Source organism: Pongo pygmaeus, chromosome 20, assembly GCF_028885625.2.
Source record: "Pongo pygmaeus isolate AG05252 chromosome 20, NHGRI_mPonPyg2-v2.0_pri, whole genome shotgun sequence".
Classification (NCBI taxonomy): domain Eukaryota; kingdom Metazoa; phylum Chordata; class Mammalia; order Primates; family Hominidae; genus Pongo; species Pongo pygmaeus.
In genome coordinates, this window is record NC_072393.2 from 58,991,503 (window position 1) to 59,005,522 (window position 14,020).

Here is a 14,020-nt window from a genome sequence, read left to right on the forward strand (position 1 = left end):
GACAGAGCCAGACTCCGTCTCTTAAAAAAAAAAAAAAAAATGCTTGTGCGAGATAGGGATACAACATTTCTCTTTTCCATGTGGATATCCTGTTAGTTGTCCCAGAATATTTGTAAAAGAGATCTATTACTTTCTCCTTTTTATTTACATTTTTTCTTTTCTTTTTTCCCTATATATATATATTTTTTTTTGAGGCTATTTCTCTGTCGCCCAGGCCGGAGTGCAGTGGTGAGATCTTGGCTCACCGCAGCCTCTGCCTCCTGGGTTAAAGCGATTCTTCTGCCTCAGCCTCCGGAGTAGCTGGTATTACAGGCACACACCACCATGTCCGGTTAATTTTTGTATTTTGGGTAGAGACAGGATTTCACCATGTTGGACAGGCTGGTCTTGAACTCCTGACTTCAAGAGATCCGCCTGCCTTGGCCTCCCAAAGTGCTGGGATTACAGGCGTGAGCCGCTGTGCCTGGCCCAGGAAATACTCTTTACTTTGCTTTTTAAATGTTGAGAAAATACAACTGAAAACTAAAAAATCTTCCCCGAAATGAGAAATCATCTTCATGACAAAACAAGAAGAAATAAAAACCATTTTATAAATAAATAAGCCTTAGACCAGAATGTGTTGGAAAATAGAGGCAAACAGCTGAGAGGTTGAAAAGAGAGAAAGACACTTCACTGTTCTATACAACCCATTAAGTACATGTTTTCAAGATAAACACTAATCAGTCCTCAGGGAAGAGGACTTGACAACACCCTTGGTCACACATAGTTCATCCTGGCTCTACTTGGTAATGGAGGTGACCATCTCTGTCAGCTAATTAGCTTCATGCAGAGAGAGAGGAATTACTTTAACCCACGTCTTTTTGACAAGTGTGAGTTTTACAACATGGCAACAGGTGCCCTCTCTAGTGAGGCTTCTACAATCCGACAGAAACTGATGTCAGCAGTAAATAATAAAATTTAGAATACATGATTAATTATAGAGTTTATTGGAACACAAAGCTTGAGGATAGACACTTGGAAACATCAACTCCAAATGAAGGGGGCCCGTGTTCCCAAGTAGAGACGTTAAGGTTTCACATGCAGGGAAAGACAGAGAAGCTTTAGCAGAATCACCACATTTTCCATTCAAGACCAGTACATAGGGTGCAGCAAGTTGATTGGTGATGGATTGATACACTTCAAGGAAGATTACTTTATCCCTCTGTAAGAAGGGACAATGATGCCAAAAGGTTAGTCTTCCTAATTATTTACAGGTAAACTTTTTTTTTATTGATATTAGGAAATTAATTTTATTGCACTTTTTTTTGTTTTGTGTTTTTTTTGTTTTTGGTATGGAGTCTTGCTCTGTTGCCCAGGCTGGAGTGCAGTGGCGCAATCTTGGCTCACTGTGACCTCCATCTCCCGGGTTCAAGCAGTTCTCCTGCCTCAGCCTCCTGAGTAGCTGGGATTACAGGCACATGCCACCATGCCTGGCTAATGCTTTTGTATTTTCAGTAGAGAGTGGGTTTCACCATGTTGGCCAGGCTGGTTTCTAATTCCTGACCTCAAGTGATCCACCCACCGTAGCCTCCCAAAGTGCTGGGACTACAGGCGTGAGCCACTGCACCTGGGCAGTAAAACTCTTAGAAGTTGCACCTGCACACCACTGGACTCAGGTTGCATGACCACGTTCCTCTCAAGGCTCAGAATTATTTAAATGTCCGTAGCTTTAAATTTGAAATATTTGATGTTTGAATTATTTAACTTCCTACTGAGATATAGGTACTATCTCCCTTGTAGTTTGCCTTACAAGGATCGCTCCCAAGACCTTCAGAAATACATCCCTGGGTCATTAAACTGAAAAAAGGTTTAGTTACTTTCTAAAAAATACCACTTCAGGCCAGGTGCGGTGGCTCAAGCCTGTAATCCCAGCCTTTTGGGAGGCCGAGGAGGACAGATGGCCTTAGGTCAGAAGTTGGAGACCAGCCTGACCAATATGGAGAAACCACATCTCTACTGTAAATACAAAAATTAGCCTGGCCTGTTGGCATGTGCCTCTATTCCCAGCTACTCGGGAGGCTGAGGGAGGAGAATCGCTTGAGCCCAGGAGACACGGAGGTTGCGGTGAGCCAAGATCACGTCATTGCACTCCAGCCCAGGCAACAAGGGTGAAACTCCGTCTCAAAAACAAAAAATAAATAACAATAACAATAATAATAATAATAATAATAATAATAAATATGGCCGGCGTAGTGGCTCACACCTGAGCGAGACTCCATCTCAAAACAAAACAAAATAACACAAAACAAAACAAAAAACAAAAAAAAACACACTACCAGTTCCACAGTAGGGTGTCCTCAAAAACAAAGGAAATGCCTCCTTTTTAAGTTTTTCTTACATAGGCATCCAGGTAAAAACAAAGATATGTCTACCTGCCGACAGTCTAAAAAACTTATTACTCTGTTGATTTAAAGCTATCCATGACTGGTCGTGGTGGCTCATGACTGCAATCCCAGCACTTTGGGTGGCTAAGGTGGGCAGATCACCTGAGTTCAGGACTGTGAAACCAGCCTGACCAACATGGTAAAACCCCATCTTTACTAAAGATACAAAAATTAGCGAGGTGTGGTGGTGCTCACCTGTAGTCCCAGATACTCAAGAGGCTGAGACAGAGGAATCAATTGAACCTGGGAGGCAGAGGTTGTGGTGAGCTGAGATCGTGCCACTGCACTCCAGCCTGGGTGATATAGAGAGACTCGATCTCAAAAAAATAAATAACTAACTTTAAAGATGAAAATAAAGAAAAATCTGGAGAGGTCTCAGGAATCTCTGGCTAGTCTGATTGGAGAGTGTTCTTCCTCACTGAAGTCAGACACCAAAAACCATGAAAGCTGGCTGATTTCTGAACTGCTGAAGTTCCAACAGAACATAACCAGATATACAAAGAGATAACATGGATGATCCCAAGAAATTAAACACAAATTTATAAAACAGAGACTTAGAAATAATGAGACTAAAAATTCAAAATAAGCCTGGGCAACATGTTGAAACTATGTTTCTACCAAAAATACAAAAATTAGCTGGACAAGGTGGTGCACACCTGTAGTCCCAGCTACTTGGGAGGCTGAGATGGGAGGATTGCTTGAGCTTGAAATGCAGAGGCTGCAGGGCACATGGAGCTCTCTCATGTTCTCAGAGAGGGTGCTTTTACACCTGGGTGTAGGGATGGAATCTTCCCAGATCTAAGAAATGAGGAAATGCCACATCCTAGAAGAAGCAATCAGTTTCTCAATAGCCCCTCCTGCAGGAACCCTCCAGATACATGTAGCGAAGTCAGCACACTCACAGGCAGCCAGTGTGGCATTCTTGGTAACAGTGAAAAACTGGGAAGGACTCACATGTCTTCATTCAGAAAATGCTCCAAGGAGGATGAAAAACAGCAAGCTATCTTGTTTCCTACCTTGAAAACGTGGAATATTTTAAGACTTGCAGGATAAAATACCACAACAAAACATTTATCATGTTGAGCTCAGTGGCTCACACATGTAATCCCAGTACTTGGGAGGCCGAGGATGGAGGATCACTTGAGGCCAGGAGTTTGAGACCAGCCTGGCCAATATGGAGAAACTCCATCTCTACTAAAAATATAACAATTAGCCAAGCATGATGGCACCTACCTGTAATGCAGCTACTCAGTTGGCTGAGGCTAGAGAATCATTTGAACCCATGAAGCAGAGGTTGCAATGTGCTAGTAAGTTCCAGCCTGTTGACAGGGTCAGACACCTGTCTCACAAAACATACAAAACAAAAAACAAAACAACAACAAAAAAATCATTTGGCCGGGCACAGTGGCTCATGCCTGTAATCCCAGCACTTTGGGAAGTTGAGGAGGATGGATCACTAGAGGCCAGGAGTGCCAGACTACCCTGGCCAAAATGGTGAAACTCCATCTCTACTAAAAATACAAAAAGCTTATCCAGGTGTAGTGGCACACACCTTTAGTCCCAGGTATTCATGAGGCTGAGGCACAAGAATCACTTGAACCTGGAGGAAAGAGCCTGCAGTGAGCCAAGATTGCACCACTGCACTCTAGTCTGGGCGGCAGGCACATTCATCAAAGAATTTTTTCTAAAATCTCAAAATGGTGTCTGAATACATTTCTGTAGGACTTACGCTGACTTGCCACAGAACTCTCAGCAGTGATTCCCCATTGAGTCATGGGAACGGGTGGAAGGCTGGACAGGAAAGGGGATGCGTAAGTGAATTTTCTTTGTCCGGGAGTGGTTGCTCAACGCCTGTAATCCTAGCACTTTGGGAGGCCGATTTCCTGTTTTAAAAGCAATAATAGGGCCGGGTGCGGTGGCTCACGCCTGTAATCCCAGCACTTTGGGAGGCCAAGGCAGGCGGATCACGAGGTCAGGAGATCGAGACCATCTTGGCTAACACGGTGAAACCCCGTCTCTACTAAAAATACAAAAAATTAGCCGGGCGCGGTGGTGGGCACCTGTAATCCCAGCTACTCAGGAGGCTGAGGCAGGAGGATGGCGTGAACCCAGAAGGCGGAGCTTACAGTGAGCCGAGATAGCACCACTGCAGTCCGGCCTGGGCAAAAGAGCAAGACTGCATCTCAAAAAAAAAAAAATAAATAAATAAATAAATAAAAGCAATAATAGAACAAATTGTCCTCTACCACTGATGTTACCTCCACTTTTCATTCCATTCTAAGTCATTAAAAGTGCAGAGTCAAAACTGGGAATTGTGGCAAATTCTTGTAATCCCAGCATTTTGGGAGTCCAAGGCGGGTGGATCACCTGAGTTCAGAGGTCCGAGACCAGCCTGACCAATGTGATGAAAACCCGTTTCTACTAAAAGTACAAAACTTAGCGCTGCGTGGGCTGGCTCATGCCTGTAATCCCAGCACTTTGGGAGGATGAGGTGGGCAGACCATGAGGTCAGGATTCTGAAAGCAGCCTGGCCAACAAGGCAAAACCCCATCTCTACTAAAAATACAAATATTAGCTGGGTGTGATGGTGCATGCCTGTAGTCCCAGCTACTCAGAAGGATGACGTAGGAGAATTGCTTGAACCCAGGAGGCAGAGGTTGCAATGAGCTGAGACCACACCATTGCACTCCAGCCTGGGTGACAGAATGAGACTCCATCTCAAAAAACAAGCAAACAAACAAACAAAAACTCAGCTGGGCCTGGTGGTATGCACCTGTAGTCCAAGCTACTTGGGAGGCTGAGCCAGGAGAATTGCTTGAACCCAGGAGGTGGAGGGTGCAGTGAGCCAACAGACATTGTGCCACTGCAATCCAGCCTGGCCACAGATCAAGACTCCATTCTCACCCACCTTAAAAAGAAAAAAGTACAGAGTCCAGCCAGGCGGGCTGTCTCATATCTGTTATCTCAGCAATTTGGGAGGCTGAAATGGGAGGATCTCTTGAGGCCAGGAGCTCAAAGCTATAGTGAGCTTTGACTACACCACCGTACTCCTGCCTGGACAAAATAGCAAGACCCCATAGCCACATAATAAAAAATGAAAGACTTAGCCAGATATGGTGACACATGCCTGTCATCCTAGCTCCTTGGGAGGGTAATGTGTGGATCACTTGAGACCAGGAGTTTGAGGCTACTATAAACTAGAATTGTACCTTTGCACTCCAGACTGGGCCACAGAGCAAAACCCTGTCTCCGAAAAAAAAAAAAAATTTTGGTTTCGAATGCATTACAAAATCAGAAACAAAATATCTCCCTTTATTGGTATCCTTTCCAGAATGTATGAGATATCAGTGCACATTAATGTATGACTTTCATATGTAGTTTCTGGGATCCAGTCCACAAAGAGCTAAACATGCATCCAAATGTGGTGCCTGAACAATCCCAGCTGCCCAGCAGCACTGACACCATGGGGCCCACACCCCGTCTTCATCCATGGCTGGTGTGAGCCCTTCCAAGGACCATGCCCAGTGCAGCCTCTATGGAAATTCATGTCACTGAGTTATAGAAGATGGATTTTTTTTTGAGATGGAGTCTTGCAGTGTCTGCTCATGGCAAGGTCTGCCTCCCGGGTTGATGCCATTCTTCTGCCTCAGCCTCCCAAGTAGCTGGGACTACAGGCACCCGCCACCATGCCTGGCTAATTTTTTTGTATTTTTAGTAGAGATGGGGTTTCACCATGTTAGCCAGGATGGTCTCGATCTCCTGACCTCATGATCCACCCACCTCGGCCTCCCAAAGTGCTGGGATAACAGGCATGAGCCACCGCACCCGGCCTAGAAGATGGAATTTAAGCGAAGATGAGAGAGACTGACAGAAGGCATGGGTGAGTGCGAGCAAATGTGTCAGGCAGGATTCTTCAGACTCAGAAAAGACTGGCTACTGTAATACCTGGCTTTTCAGAAAGAAAGGAGACAGGATAATCCACCAAGGAATATCACGTATATCCATGCAAAACAGGCACTTTTTGATTTTTTTTAATTTTATGTATTTTTATTTTTTTGAGACAGAGTCTTGCTCTGTCACCCAGGCTGGAGTGCAATGGCACGATCTCACCTAAATGCAACCTCCGCCTCCTGAGTTCAAGTGATTCTCTTGCCTCAGCCTCATGAGTAGCTGGGATTACAGGTGTGCTCCACCATGCATGGCTAATTATTGCATTTTTAGTAGAGATAAGGCTTCACCATGTAGGCCAGGCTGGTCTTGAACTTCTGACCTCAAGTGATCCACCCACCTCAACCTCCCAAAGTCCTAGGATTACAGGTGTGAGGCACTGCACCCGGCGGCACTTTGTGACATTAACGAGTGGAGTGCCATTTGAACCCGGGAGGCAGAAGATGCACTGAGCTGAGATCATGCAATTGCACTCCAGCCTGCGTAACAGGGAGAGACTTTCTCTCAAAAAAGAAAAAAAGAATTGACTAACAGTGTCAGCGGGCTCAATTATGATGTCACAACTACAGTTAAATAACAGCCAGGCAATACAGCAATTCTATATATAAGCATTTCCCTTAGTTATCTAGTTCACTATGCATAAGATATAAAACATAGAATATGTACTGGGAAAATTGATAAACTGGGATCACAGAAAACATCGTATAAAACAAATTACACAATAAAAACATCAAAAACCTGATGCAGCCTCCCTGGCCTGAATGTTCTTATTGGCCAAAAGCCATGTTCAGATTTCTTATTCTCCAATAGGATGTTCCTGCAGATGGGGCCTTTCAGATAATTTGATCATGGGTGTTGACTACTCATGAATAAGACTAGTGCTTCTATTTTTATTTTTATTTATTTATTTATTTTTTTGAGACAGAGTCTCCCCCTGTCACCCAGGCTGGACTGCTGTGGCAGGATCTCAGCTGACTGCAAGCTCTGCCTCCCAGGTTCATGCCATTCTCCTGCCTCAGCCTCCTGAGTAGCTGGGACCACAGGTGCCCGCCACCACACCTGGCTAATTTTGTTTCTGTATTTTTAGTAGAAATGGGGTTTCACCGTGCCAGCCAGGATGGTCTTCATCTCCTGACCTTGTGATCCACCCACCTCGGCCTCCCAAAGTGCTGGGATCACAGGCGTGAGCCACCTCACTCGGCCTTATTTTTATTTTTTTTCTTTATTTATTTTTGAGAAAGAGTTTCACTCTTGTTGCCCAGGCTAGAGTGCAATGGCCTGATCTTGGCTCACTGAAACCTCCACCTCCTGGGTTCAAGTGATTCTCCTGTCTCAGCCTCCTGTGTAGCTGGGATTTCAGGCATGTGCCACCACACCCAGCTAATTTTTGTATTTGTAGTAGAGATGGGGTTTTACCATATTGGCCATGCTGGTCTCGAATTCCTGACCTCAGGTGATCTGTCTGTCTTGGCCTCCCAAAGTACTGGGATTACAGGCTTGAGCCATCGCACCCAGCCATCCACTTTTTTATGTTCAGTAGATTCGAGGATTGACCATGTTGGACTGACTGGTCTCAAGCTCCTCACCTCAAGTGATCTACCCACCTCAGCCTCCCAAAGTGCTGGGATTAGAGGTGTGAGCCACCGTGGCCAGCCAGTCTAAGCTGTTTCTGACAGGACAGTGAAATGACAGAGACAGGAAAAGGAGCATGTCATCATCAACATCGCTGAAGGCTGACAACTCTTACTACACAAAGGCAGTTTACAGCCTGTTGTATAAAAGCTGCAATGTGTGAAGCCATCTAATAGCACTAACTTGTTTAAAAACCTGGAGGCAGCTGGGAACGGTGGCTCATGCTTGTAATCCCAACACTTTGGAAGGCCCAGGCAGGTGGATCACCTGAAATCGGGAGTTCGAGAACAGTCTGACTGACATGGAAAAACCCCGTCTCTACTTCAAATACAAAATTAGCTGGGCATGTTGGTGCATGCCTGTAATCCCAGCTACTTTGGAGCCTGAGGCCGGAGAATCGCTTGAACCTGCGGGCGGAGGTTGCAGTGAGCCGAGATTGCACCATTGCAGTCCAGCCTGGGCAACAAGAGCAAAACTCCATCTCAAAAAACAAACAAACAAAAAATCTGGAGAAAAATTGACATTATTTCTCAAATAAGTTCTCAAATAAGTACAGCAGGCCCACAGTGTTCATGTACATGACCCCAATTTGCACATACAGTAAGTGAGGGACAAACTTGATCCTGGGCCTGAAAGATCCCATGACATGTTTCTAAGCACAATAGCCCACCAAGAAAGTACAGAAAACAACCAGTCACAAAAAATACAAGGAGAACAGAATGAAATACTACAAGGGGGATACAAGGGCTGAGCTGGGACACAAGGGCTGAGCTGCGCTGCTGACACTGATGCTAAATCCATCCCTCATGGATCATGAGCTGAGTCATCATGCCCTGCACACGTTGATTTAGGCAGCCTCCTATAATTTTGTCCAGTGGATGAATAAGGTCTTGCCTTACTCAGGGAGAGTGGTGTTGGAGGGGAGGACTCACGGGGAAATTGGGGTGTTCACTATTACAAATCAATAGGCTGGAAAGCAACAGTATTTGCATCCAGATCAATGTACCATGTGAGGCAAGGCCAGGAAAGGAGGGCAAGGGTGGAGGCAGGAAGTAATGGGCATGTGGAGGGAACTTTGTGCATGCACGTCTGTGGGAATATATTTCCAGTAGGATACACCAAATCTTGAGCTTGGACGAAAGTGGAACTAATTGAGCAAATGGTAAAATATTGACCCAAGCTTAAATATGCAAATTACAATGCAGGCAAGGGACAAGAATGAATGAGATCCAAAAAAGCAGCAATATGGTGACCTGAGGTGAAAGCAGTTTTATGTCTCTTAAATTAAATAGCCTCTGATACCATTTCAAGCATATACTCAATAATATGCCTTTTATAGATTCCAGAATTTCATACACACACACAAAAATGAGTAAAGTCTATGAGGAGTACAGCAATATAGGAGACCATGGATGTGAAGAAGGATCCCTTGGCTGAGTAGGTAGAGATGTGTCTGTGAAAACAGAGACAGACTGAGCACAGTGGCTCATTCCTGTAATAACAATAATAATAATGATGACAGGTTTTTTCTCTTTTCTCTTTTTTTGAGATGGAGTGTCACTCTATTGCTCAGGCTGGAGAGCAGTGGTGTGATCTCAGCTCACTGCAACTCATGCCACCCAGGTTCAAGCAATTATCTTGCCTCAGCCTCCCGAGTAGCTGGGATAACAGGTGCCTGCCACCAGGCCTGGCTACAAGTTTGTATTTATTTTTGTTTTTTTGTTTTTTTTTTTTGAGACGGAGTCTTGGTCTGTCTCCCAGGCTGGAGTGCAGTGGTGCGATCTCGGCTCACTGCAAGCTCCACCTCCCGGATTCATGCCACTCTCCTGCCTCAGCCTCCCAAGTAGCTGGGACTACAGGTGCCTGCCACCACGCTCAGCTAATTTTTTTTGTATTTTTATTAGAGATGGGGTTTCACCATGTTAGCCAGGATGGTCTCGATCTCCTGACCTCATGATCTGCCTGCCTCGGCCTCCCAAAGTGCTTGGATTACAGGCATGTGCCACCATACCCATCCTAAATTTTGTATTTTTAGTAGATACAGGGTTTCACCATTTTGGTCAGGCTGGTCTTGAACTCCTGAGCACCGGACTCGGCCTCCCAAAGTGCTGGGATTACAGGCATAAGCCACCATGCCCAGCCCCTTCTTACTATTAACTCATTATTGTGTTAGTTGACAACAATGAAAAATCTTAAAATCATTACAATTATTATAAAAAATAAAACTTATTGCAAATGTTGTGTTTTCTACATAAACCATAGGCTTATCCATCCATGTATTCATGCACACACATCACATCACGGCGTTACACACGTGGTGGTGCACACCTCAAATCCCAGCTACTTGAGAGGCTCAGGCAAAAGAATTGCTGTAATCCAGGAGGTGGAGGCTACAGTGAGAAAATATCTCACTACTGCACTCCAGCCTGAGTGACAGATTGAAACTGAACTAAAAAAAATAAGTAAAATCAACGATGTGATAAAGCATCCTGTACCACTGATGTGTATCTTCACTTTCCATTCCATTCCAAGTCATTAAAACTGCAGAGACTGGCCTGACACGGTGGCTCAGGCTTGTAATCCCAGCACTTTGGGAGGCTAAGGTGAAGAAACACAAGGTCAGGAGTTCCTGACCAGCCTGACCAATATGGTGAAATCCCATCTCTACTAAGAATACAAAAAAAGTAGTCAGGCATGGTGGCACATGCCTGTAATCCCAGCTACTCAGGAGGCTAAGGCGGAAGAATTGCTTGAACCCAGGAGGCAGATGTTGCAGTCAGCTGAGATCCCGTCACTGCACTCTCCAGCTTGGGCAACAGAGCGAGACTCCATCTCTAAATAAATGAATAAATAAATAAATAAAACAATTACCCACAAGTGGTGACACATGCCTATCATTCAAGCTCTTTGGGAGGCTGAAGTGGGGATTACTTGAGCCAAGGAGTTTGAGGCTGCTGTAAATCATGAATTGTGCCATTGTACTCCACAACTAAGCCACAGAGTGACATTTTCTCTCTCTCTCTCCTTTTTTTTCTTTTGAGATAGAGTCTTGACCTGTTGCCTAGGCTGCAGTGCAGTGGCACGATCTTAGCTTACTGTAACCTCCACCTCCTGGATTCAAGTGATTCTCCTGCCTCAGCCTCCTGAGTAGCTGAGATTACAGGCATGAGCCACGACTTCCAGCTAATTTTTGTATTTTTATTAGAGATGAGGTTTTACCACATGGGCTAGGCTGGTCTCAAACTCCTGACCTCAAGTGATCCACCTGCCTTGGCTCCCAAAGTGCTGGGATTACAGGTGTGAGCCACCACACCCAGACCAACATCCTGTCTACTAGTGTGCCTTCAAATGTATTAAGAAATCAGATACAAAATGTCTCCCCTTATTGGTCTCCTTTTCCAGAATTTACCAGATATCTGTGCACATTAATGTATGTATTTCATATGTAGTTTCTCTGATCTGGTCTATGAAGAGCTGACATCCAGACATGGCCCCTGAACAATCCAGGCTCCCCAGCAGCACTGACACTATGGGGCCCACACCCCATGTTTATCCATGTCTAGGTATGAGGCCTTCCCAGGACCATGCCCAGTGGAACCTCTTCTCAAGTTCATGTCACTGAGTCACAGGAGATGGAATCTCAGAGCAGCTGAGAGGAACTGAGGGCAGGCATGGGTGAGTGTGAGTGAACCTGTCAGGCAAAATGCTTCAGACTCAGAAATGACTGGCTACTAAATACCTGGCATTTCAGAAAGGAAAGAGATAGATTAATCCAAAGAGGAATATCACTTCACCTGAGGAAGAGCCAACACCTGGCTCCTTTCCTTTCCTCTTCTGAGTGGCTTCCCCATGTAACATGAGTCTTTAGAAATCAATCCTGTATGTGAAAAAAGTATGAAACTTCATTTAGAAATGACTCACTCCCTTCCTGTGACAAAAACACACAGACAGGGGAGACCTCACCCTGTAGAAAGAAGTCCTCCAATGCCCACTGCACCAGACATCAGGCAGAGATAAGAAAGTACCACAGGAAGACCTACAAGTGTATGTTTGACCCCAGTCTTCAGATCTCGCCCCCCTCCTGGAGAAGCCACCACACATGAGGCAGCAGTGGGGAGCTGGGCTGGACTGATCTCCCCTTCAGGGCACAGACCCATCCCTCATCAATCCCGATCCAGAGGACAGCCCCTCACCTCTCTGTGGATCACAGGCTGAGCTCAGCCCTCAGAAATGGAGGACACAGAGCTTTGATGCTATACACAGATGACAAGCACCTGGGCCACTGCAGGTATTACTGAGGATGGGTTCCATCCCATCAGAATAAGAATCTCTGCTAAAGCAGCACAAGAGCTCTATTAGCAAAATGCTCTGGACTTAAATGTGAAGCTAGGGTTGAGCTCCACTCAGAGGGGGTGAGCCCAGCACAGCCCCACATTCTGGCTCTGCCCTCCCCTTGGGGCCTTGTTCTCACCAGGATCCTGACAGTGGAAGTCAAAGGCGCAAAAATAATCACACAGAACAGGCAACATGGACCAGGGGTGGGGTGAATGATGGGCTGTGTGAAAGGAAATAAATCTGTGAGCCCCCAAATCACTAAGCAAAAGGCAAAAGTCAAGCTGGGAACTGCTTAGGGAGCCAGACTCCCCTTCTATTCAAAGTCACCCCTCTGCTCCCTGACATAGATGCATGTCTGAGTGCCTCCTCTGAAAGGCTAATCAGAAACTCAAAAGAAAGGCCCAGCACAGTGGCTCATGCCTGTAATTCCAGCACTGTGGGAGGCTGATGCAGTGAGCTGAGATCGTGCCACTGCACTCCAGCCTGGGCGACAAAATGAGACTTCATTTAAAAAAAAAAACAAAAACAAAAAAGAAACTCAAAAGATTGCAACCATCTGTGCCTCATTTATCTGTGACCTGGAAGCCACCTCCCTGCTTGAACCTGGGAGAAGGAGGTTGCAGTGAATTGAGATCTATAAGGTCCAGCCCTACAGGGCTTAGCGGGTGTTCTCCCCGTGTGCAGAGACAAGAGACTGTAATAAACAAAGACACAAGACAAAGAGATAAAGAGAAAACAGCTGGGCCTGGGGGACCACTACCATCAAGACGCAGAGACCGGTAGTGGCCCCGAACGGCTGGGTGCGCTGATATTTATTGCATACAAGACAAGAGGGCAGGCTAAGAAGGATGAATCCTCTAAGTGATTGACAAGGTGAAGCAAGTCATGTGATCACACGACAGGGGGCCCTTCCCTCTTAGGTAGCCGAAGCAGAGAGAGAGAAGGCAGCATACGTCAGCGTTTTCTTCTATGCACTTATAAGAAAGATGAAAGACTTCAAGACTTTCACTATTTCTTCTACCACTATCTACTACGAACTTCAAAGAGGAGGCAGGAGTATGGGAGGAACATGAAAGCGGACGAGGAGCGTGAGCATTGAAGCACAGCACCACAGGGAGGGGTTTAGGCCTCCGGATGACTGCGGGCAGGCCTGGATAACATCCAGCCTTCCACAAGAAGCTGGTGGAGCAGAGTGTTCCCTGACTCCTCCAAGGAAAGGAGACTCCCTTTCGTGGTCTGCTAAGTAACAGGTGCCTTCCCGGACACTGGCATTACCGCTTGACCAAGGAGCCCTCAAGCGGCCCTGATGCGGGCGTGACAGAGGGCTCACCTCTTGCCTTCTAGGTCACTTCTCACCATGTCCCTTCAGCACCTGACCCACTGGTTATTCCTAGGTTATATTAGTAATGCAACAAAGAGTAATATTAAAAGCTAATGATTAATGTTTATAATAGTGATTGATAATTGTCCATGATTATCTCGATATCTAATTTGTATTATGACTATTCTTATTGTAACTATTTTCTCTATTATACTGAAACAGTTTGTGCCTTCAGTCTCTTGCCTCCGCACCTGGGTGATCCTCCACCTACAGAGATAAAGCCCTGCACTACAGGCTGGACGAGAAGAGCCAAACTCTGACACACACACAAAAAAAGAATTTTAGAAGTGATGTATCTTCT